Source organism: Scylla paramamosain, chromosome 9 (genome assembly GCF_035594125.1).
Source record: "Scylla paramamosain isolate STU-SP2022 chromosome 9, ASM3559412v1, whole genome shotgun sequence".
NCBI classification, from domain to species: Eukaryota; Metazoa; Arthropoda; class Malacostraca; order Decapoda; family Portunidae; genus Scylla; species Scylla paramamosain.
Window position 1 is genome coordinate 28,877,501 of NC_087159.1, and position 6,433 is coordinate 28,883,933.

General features: G+C 40.2%; 1 protein-coding gene across 4 annotated transcripts in view; it reads right to left on the reverse strand.

Annotated features, from left to right (window-relative positions):
* The window catches only part of LOC135103834 (GS homeobox 1-like), a 133,660-nt gene extending 127,583 nt beyond the window's left edge, over positions 1-6,077 (reverse strand). For 2 of the 4 annotated variants that reach the window (XR_010270211.1, XR_010270210.1), the window contains exon 1: positions 5,880-6,077. The gene's annotated coding sequence lies outside the window, so the exon portion shown is untranslated. The remainder of the gene's footprint in view (positions 1-5,879) is intronic. The other 2 variants (XM_064010650.1, XM_064010651.1) reach the window with 1 other exon arrangement.
* Between the last annotated feature and the right edge of the window lie 356 nt (positions 6,078-6,433).

The following is a 6,433-nucleotide window of genomic DNA, read 5'->3' on the forward strand; positions in this document are numbered from 1 at the left end:
AGAGAGAGAGAGAGAGAGAGAGAGAGAGAGAGAGAGAGAGAGAGAGAGAGAGAGAGAGAGAGAGAGAGAGAGAGAGAGAGAGAGAGAAACAGAGGAAGAAGAAAAGAAAAAGAAAAGAAAAATCACTATCACTGCCTTTAGCCTCCCTCCTTCCCCTTCTCTCTTTCACACACACACACACACACACACACACACACACACACACACACACACACACACAGGAAGTACCCTCTCATTACAACACTAACAAAAAAATGTGCTTCCATTGACATCATATTGTAACCGATCTCCACCCTCCCTCCCTCCCTCTCTCCTTCCCTCCCCTTCCCCCACAAACCTTCCCCAACTCCTTTCCTCCACTCCCCCTTTCCCCAGAGCCTCCCTCGCGCCGCAGCACAAAGGGAAACACAGCAAAATAAAGGACTGTCATTTAGCGGATCTCAGCGTTCAACAAAAGTGACAGAGCGTAATGATACATGATTGGGAACTGCGTTAACCCGTTCTGCGTAATTACCAACCCCCAATGACACCACTTAACCTGATTAATGCCACACCTAGGCGCCCTCAGGTGTGTTAGTGGTGGTGTTGGAAGTGAGAGGTTATGTCGTTCGTTCTTTGTTTGTTTGTTCTTCACTGTCAAGCATGTGCCTTAGGTGTGTGTCCCGTGAGAAGACAATGGGTGGGTAAGGCAACGGGAGGATGATGGGAAGGGGGAAGATGAGGATAGTGAGGAGAGGAAAGTAAGGAAAGGAAGATAGGTTGAAAGGAGGAGAAGGAGGACGAAAAAAGAGGAAACCAAGAGGAGGAGGTAGGAAAAAAGAAAAAAGAAAATAACTAAAAAAAAACAAGGATAAAAAATAAAAATAAAGAAAAACGGGAAAACTAACTACAGAAAACAAAGAAGAAACAAAGAAAAGAAACAAGAAAAACAAGAACCACAAACCAAATCAAAAAGACGAAAAAAAATATAAAAAAATCGAAAGGCCAAAAGGGAAAAAAATAGACAAAAAAGAAGAAAAAAAAGAGAAAATAATAAAGAATAAAGAAAAAAGAGTGCAGAGGAGAAGGGTGCTGCTAACACAGGTGTGGCGCAGGTAACAGGTAATCTGGGGGCAGGTTAGGGCGTACACTCCAATTACCGACCGATTAATAGAGAGAGAGAGAGAGAGAGAGAGAGAGAGAGAGAGAGAGAGAGAGAGAGAGAGAGAGAGAGAGAGAGAGAGAGAGAGAGAGAGAAATTGTGGTACTGGTGATGAAGAAAGCTGGAGAAGGTGAGAAAATTAGTGTGAGCTGTTACTTTCTCTCTCTCTCTCTCTCTCTCTCTCTCTCTCTCTCTCTCTCTCTCTCTCTCTCTCTCTCTCTCTCTCTCCATCAGTCACCTAATGCAGCTCATAAATAATTCAGTCTCGGGGAAACTGGTACTGAATACTAATGGAGAGAGAGAGAGAGAGAGAGAGAGAGAGAGAGAGAGAGAGAGAGAGAGAGAGAGAGAGAGAGAGAGAGAGAGAGAATTAACGCTCAAAGTACTCCGCGAACAAAATAAGTAAACAGAGCAAAGCAAAATTCTCTCTCTCTCTCTCTCTCTCTCTCTCTCTCTCTCTCTCTCTCTCTCTCTCTCTCTCTCTCTCTCTCTCTCTCTCTCTCATCCTTCATCCTAACGGGTTCATCATCTTTCATTCCTACCATTTAGACTATTTTCTCTACGTATTCCATCATTCATTTTCTCCTTTCATCCCCTTACACTTCTTCATTTATTTCTTATCTCCATCATTTGTCTGCTCTTCGTTGCTAATATATATCGTTTATTATTATTTTTTTTTTATATCTGACGTTTAGTTCTTCCTCTTCCTCTTTTTTTCTTCTGTTCCCTTTTCCTCTTTATATCTTCATCATTTATCTAATATGTTCTTCTCACCAGCTAATATTTATAATTTATTACCTATCTAACCTCCATCCCTTTTTTCCTGTTCCTTTATTTCATCCTTCTTTCTTTCTTTGTTCGTACCTCCGTTTATTTATCCATGTATTGTTTAACCCTCGCTTTTCCCTATCAGTACCTTTTATTCCTGCCATGTCCCTTCGTAACTCATATATAAATTATTCTTAATCTAACCTTCATCTCTTCCTGTTCGTCTATCCTTCCTTCCTTCCTTCCATTCCATTCGTCTTCCGCGTTTCCATTTTGTGCTTATCCCTTATTCTAATCATTCCTCGGGTCTTAGTAGTAGCTAATATCGTAAATGATTCTTTATCTAACCTTCATCCCTTCCTGTTTGCCTTGCTTTCTGCCGTATCACGTGTCATCAGTCTGCCAGCCACTACCTGCAGGCACGAGGCAGAATAGAAATGCCTAATAACATTAATAGCATCACCAGACGACGATTAAATATCACTGATTCCTATTATGTCTTGCTTTTCTTCTCTCTCTCTCTCTCTCTCTCTCTCTCTCTCTCTCTCTCTCTCTCTCTCTCTCTCTCTCTCTCTCTCTCTCTCTCTCTCTCTCTTTGTGCATGTTTAAGATTCAATTCATCTTCCTTCATCACTACCACTATTATTACTGTTACTGCGTGTAATGCTGCTGCTGCTACTACTACTATTAGTACTACTACTACTACTACTACTACTACTACTACTACCGTTTTAAGCTGAGTTATAAAAATTTCGCTAAGTTTGTGTTAAATACGAAATTATTATACTACGAAATAGTTATGGATTGATTGATCGAGTGACTAACTGACTGACTGACTAAATAACTAACTTCTACAATTACTATTACTGCTACTACTACTACTACTACTAATAATAATAACAATAATAAAAGTACAACTACTAGAACCTCCTGATCCTCCTCCTCCTCCTCCTCCTCCTCCTCCTTCTCTATCTTAGGTGTCATCTTCCTTATTGATAATTCGCAACTTAATCAGTGTCCTCTTATCAGCGTGTGCCCGGAATAAACGATAATGCATTGCTTATAACGTGCATGGGACACCTGTAGTAGATGTTCATACTTACAGGCGCTCACACACACACACACACACACACACACACACACACACACACACACAGAGAGAGAGAGAGAGACCACGTGCTGTAAACAAAAACTGATGTACTTACACAGTTCTAATGAATCACTGGTGTTATTGCACCGTGTTTAATATGTGGCATCTGTGATATTTGTAATAAATGTATTTCTATGTATTTGTCTACCTATACGTATACATAGCACAGGAGATTACAGTAAATGCACCCTCCTCCTCCTCCTCCTCCTCCTCCTCCTCCTCCTCCTCCTCCTCCTCCTTTTTTTTTTACCTACCTATCTGTCAAATTCAAATCTAAGTGGTTTATTAGTCATATCAATGTAAGTATATGTTTGATCCAATATATAAATTCATTGTATATACAAGTACAGTACATGACTGGGATCAATAAATAGAACCGTGTTTTTCTCAACCTATCCATCTACTCGTATCTATGTACCTATCTACATATCTTCCTGTTTATTTATGTATCTGACGAGACGAGAAGACCTGCCCGAAATCATAAACATCTTGCATCGCAGCTTAAGACATCACTAATTCGCTACGTGAAGAAAATTAGAGATAGAAAATATGCAAAGAGAGTAGGAAGGAAGGAAGAAGCATGGATGTACAGAGAGCCATTATTTGATTTGTTTTGTTAACCCTCCTTACTTAACCATGAGAAGACATCCACACACACACGGTAACTAAAGAAAACGAGGAAATGTTGGGAGGATATAAAAACTGAAGCACGAAGAAAACGAGCAAGTCTCTAGAAGCGTTGGTACCCCTAACTATTTTTTTTTTTTTCTGGGTAGTAGGGAAGAAGAAGCTAATTTTTATTATGTACCTATGTATTTACTTATTCATGTAACTAATCTATTACCATCACCTTTACCTGACTCGATTACCACGCCTAACAAACCGATCGTCTTGTTAGCTCCTCAATACCACCACCACCACCACCACCACCATCTCCCCGCCACGAGTAACTACGCCACCACTAGCTCCTACGTTCATATAGGCTCGGGTGCTTAGGCCTACGGTGCCGATTACTGTTCCTTATTGTCGTGTATTGTGAGTGGTAATGAGTGTCACGGTGGTAGTGATGGTGGTGGTGGTGACAATGGTGGTATTAGTGATGGCTGCGTTGTTGCTGCTGTTGGTAGTGGTGATGATGGTGGTTAAGCCTTTCACTGCCAGACAAATTTTCTCCTTTAATACTCTATAACTTTTTGAACATTACTTTTGTGCTAGTCTCTCGTAAATAAGCCAATATCAACCTTCTGTTTTTCCCTCTTCCCTCTCCAGCATCTCATTGCAAACATATTTAACAGTGTGAGAAAAGATAAAGGAAAACGATCATAGCAACAAAAGGGTTAAATGGAGGCTGCGAGTTAATTAGGCACTTTCAACAAGTAACGAAGAGTGCGGTCATACGTACACCTTCCTAAAGTAATCAATTTCATGTATTAACGATCATGGTCATCGTCGGAAATGCTTAATCTTACTCCCTTGCACTTCATCCTTTCTGCTTCCCACTCTCTTTCAACCTGGTCGTGCTAACTGCCGTGCAAAGGGGAATTACTGTAACACTCATCATCTCATGCCTCAGTTTTAGCCGCGTGACAGTGAGAACCTTTTCAAAACTAAATCTCAGCAGACAATTTAGCCTCCTAGTCGAAAAAAGGGAAGGGGAAGGAGATTCACCGTCCCTTGAAACCTCTCTATAACGTCGCTTTCCTGCCAGATTCCTAAGTTCCCTGAAGAAAGGTTGGGGGGTAAGGGTTAAGGTTTGGGACAAGGTGAAGCATTTCCGACCGATGCTAGTATGATAGTCTAAGCTTAAACACATAAAAAACATAAAAAAAAAACATCTGAAAGGTGTATATTTACCATGGAATCCGTTACTGGTTACAAAGGCAATCTTAAGCAACAGCAACATTATTGCTAGTTAAAACTACCGAAATACCTGAGTTCCGGGCAGTTGGAGGACTTTACGTGGCTTGTTAAGGGAAGGTAATACTAGTTCGTGGTGTTAGATTAAATGTGTATCATTAGGAAGACTTAAGGTAATTATCTGGAGTTGATAAAAAGTGATCTGTGAAAGTTTAGAAGAGAAAGGACGAATAATAAGGATGGGGAAGGGTTCAAAGGACTCTCGATAAATGTCAACTGCCGAATTTGCTACAAGACAGGAGATTGTTAAGTGGCAATTAGAGGACTAAGTGCTTGTTAAGAGAGTGTACGAGTTACTGAGTGGAAGGTAGAGAATCAGGTACATCTGCTAAATTCTATGCATTCTTTATGACTGCAACGGTAATTGGGAGACTATAAGTGTCAGTTACGGAAGTGTGTATGACTTAACGAGTGGAAGCTACCGAATTATGTTCGTCTCCTGCAGGGTCTAGACTCTAGAGCATGACGAAGCTAAACCCAATCAAGTACATCTGCTACATACACAGTGTTATACAGTGTTATGAACGGTAATGACGTGTATATCTATGAAGTATGCAGCCTTTATCACAAAACATGGTAATAAAATAATTGGCTCGTCCGGCAAAGGCCCGTATTCTGAAGCACTTCCGCGTCGCAACTCCACGAATTTCAACATGTTCTAGTTGATTTTATAAGGATTTTTAAGGATGTTCATGATTCTTGTGGCAGATTAACAAGGCACCTACATTATTAATGGGAGAAACAGTCGTGAGAATCTGGGCAACTCATCTCTGTGGTCCTCTTAAAATAGTCGTGGTGAGAGAGAAAAGCGTGTCAGAATACGAGCCTAAGTAAGACGGAAGTGATTCTGAAATTTTAAAATGCATAAGCAAAACAAAGCCAAACAAACGTCCTTTTCTTTACCTTGCAGAATCTGATGTCCACGCCAGGCTTCTCAAATGTGCACTCGTCCTTTATATTCACAACAGCACTTCCTACACTGAACTGTTCTTACTAAAATCGTGAAAATAGAGAGCTACGTCGACCCTCACGTAAGCTTCACCGAGGGACTCACTCTCTCACCAGCTGGCGCCACTTTCGTCCTTGACACAGACCACTAACCAACCGCTTTCATTTAGAAATATAAATCGAACTCCTTCACCAATATCTGTATTTTATAGTATTTCATTGACACTACTATATTTTTTCCTATAAGTAGGTACGGAGAAGCAATGGTGTTAAAAGAATGTTCAAGTCTATCTCTGTAAGTAATGACATAAATTAATAAATGCACTACTGAGGTTTTCTTAACCTTGACCAATATCTGTTTAATAATATTTCGTTAACACTACGCTATACAGGGTGTCTCAAAAAAATGTACTCACTCTTAGAATTATGAGAAAACCTTTATTTATGGACATAGAGTGAAATGAAATAGCATCGAATACATGAGACAAATGTGTTTGAAGAATCATGTT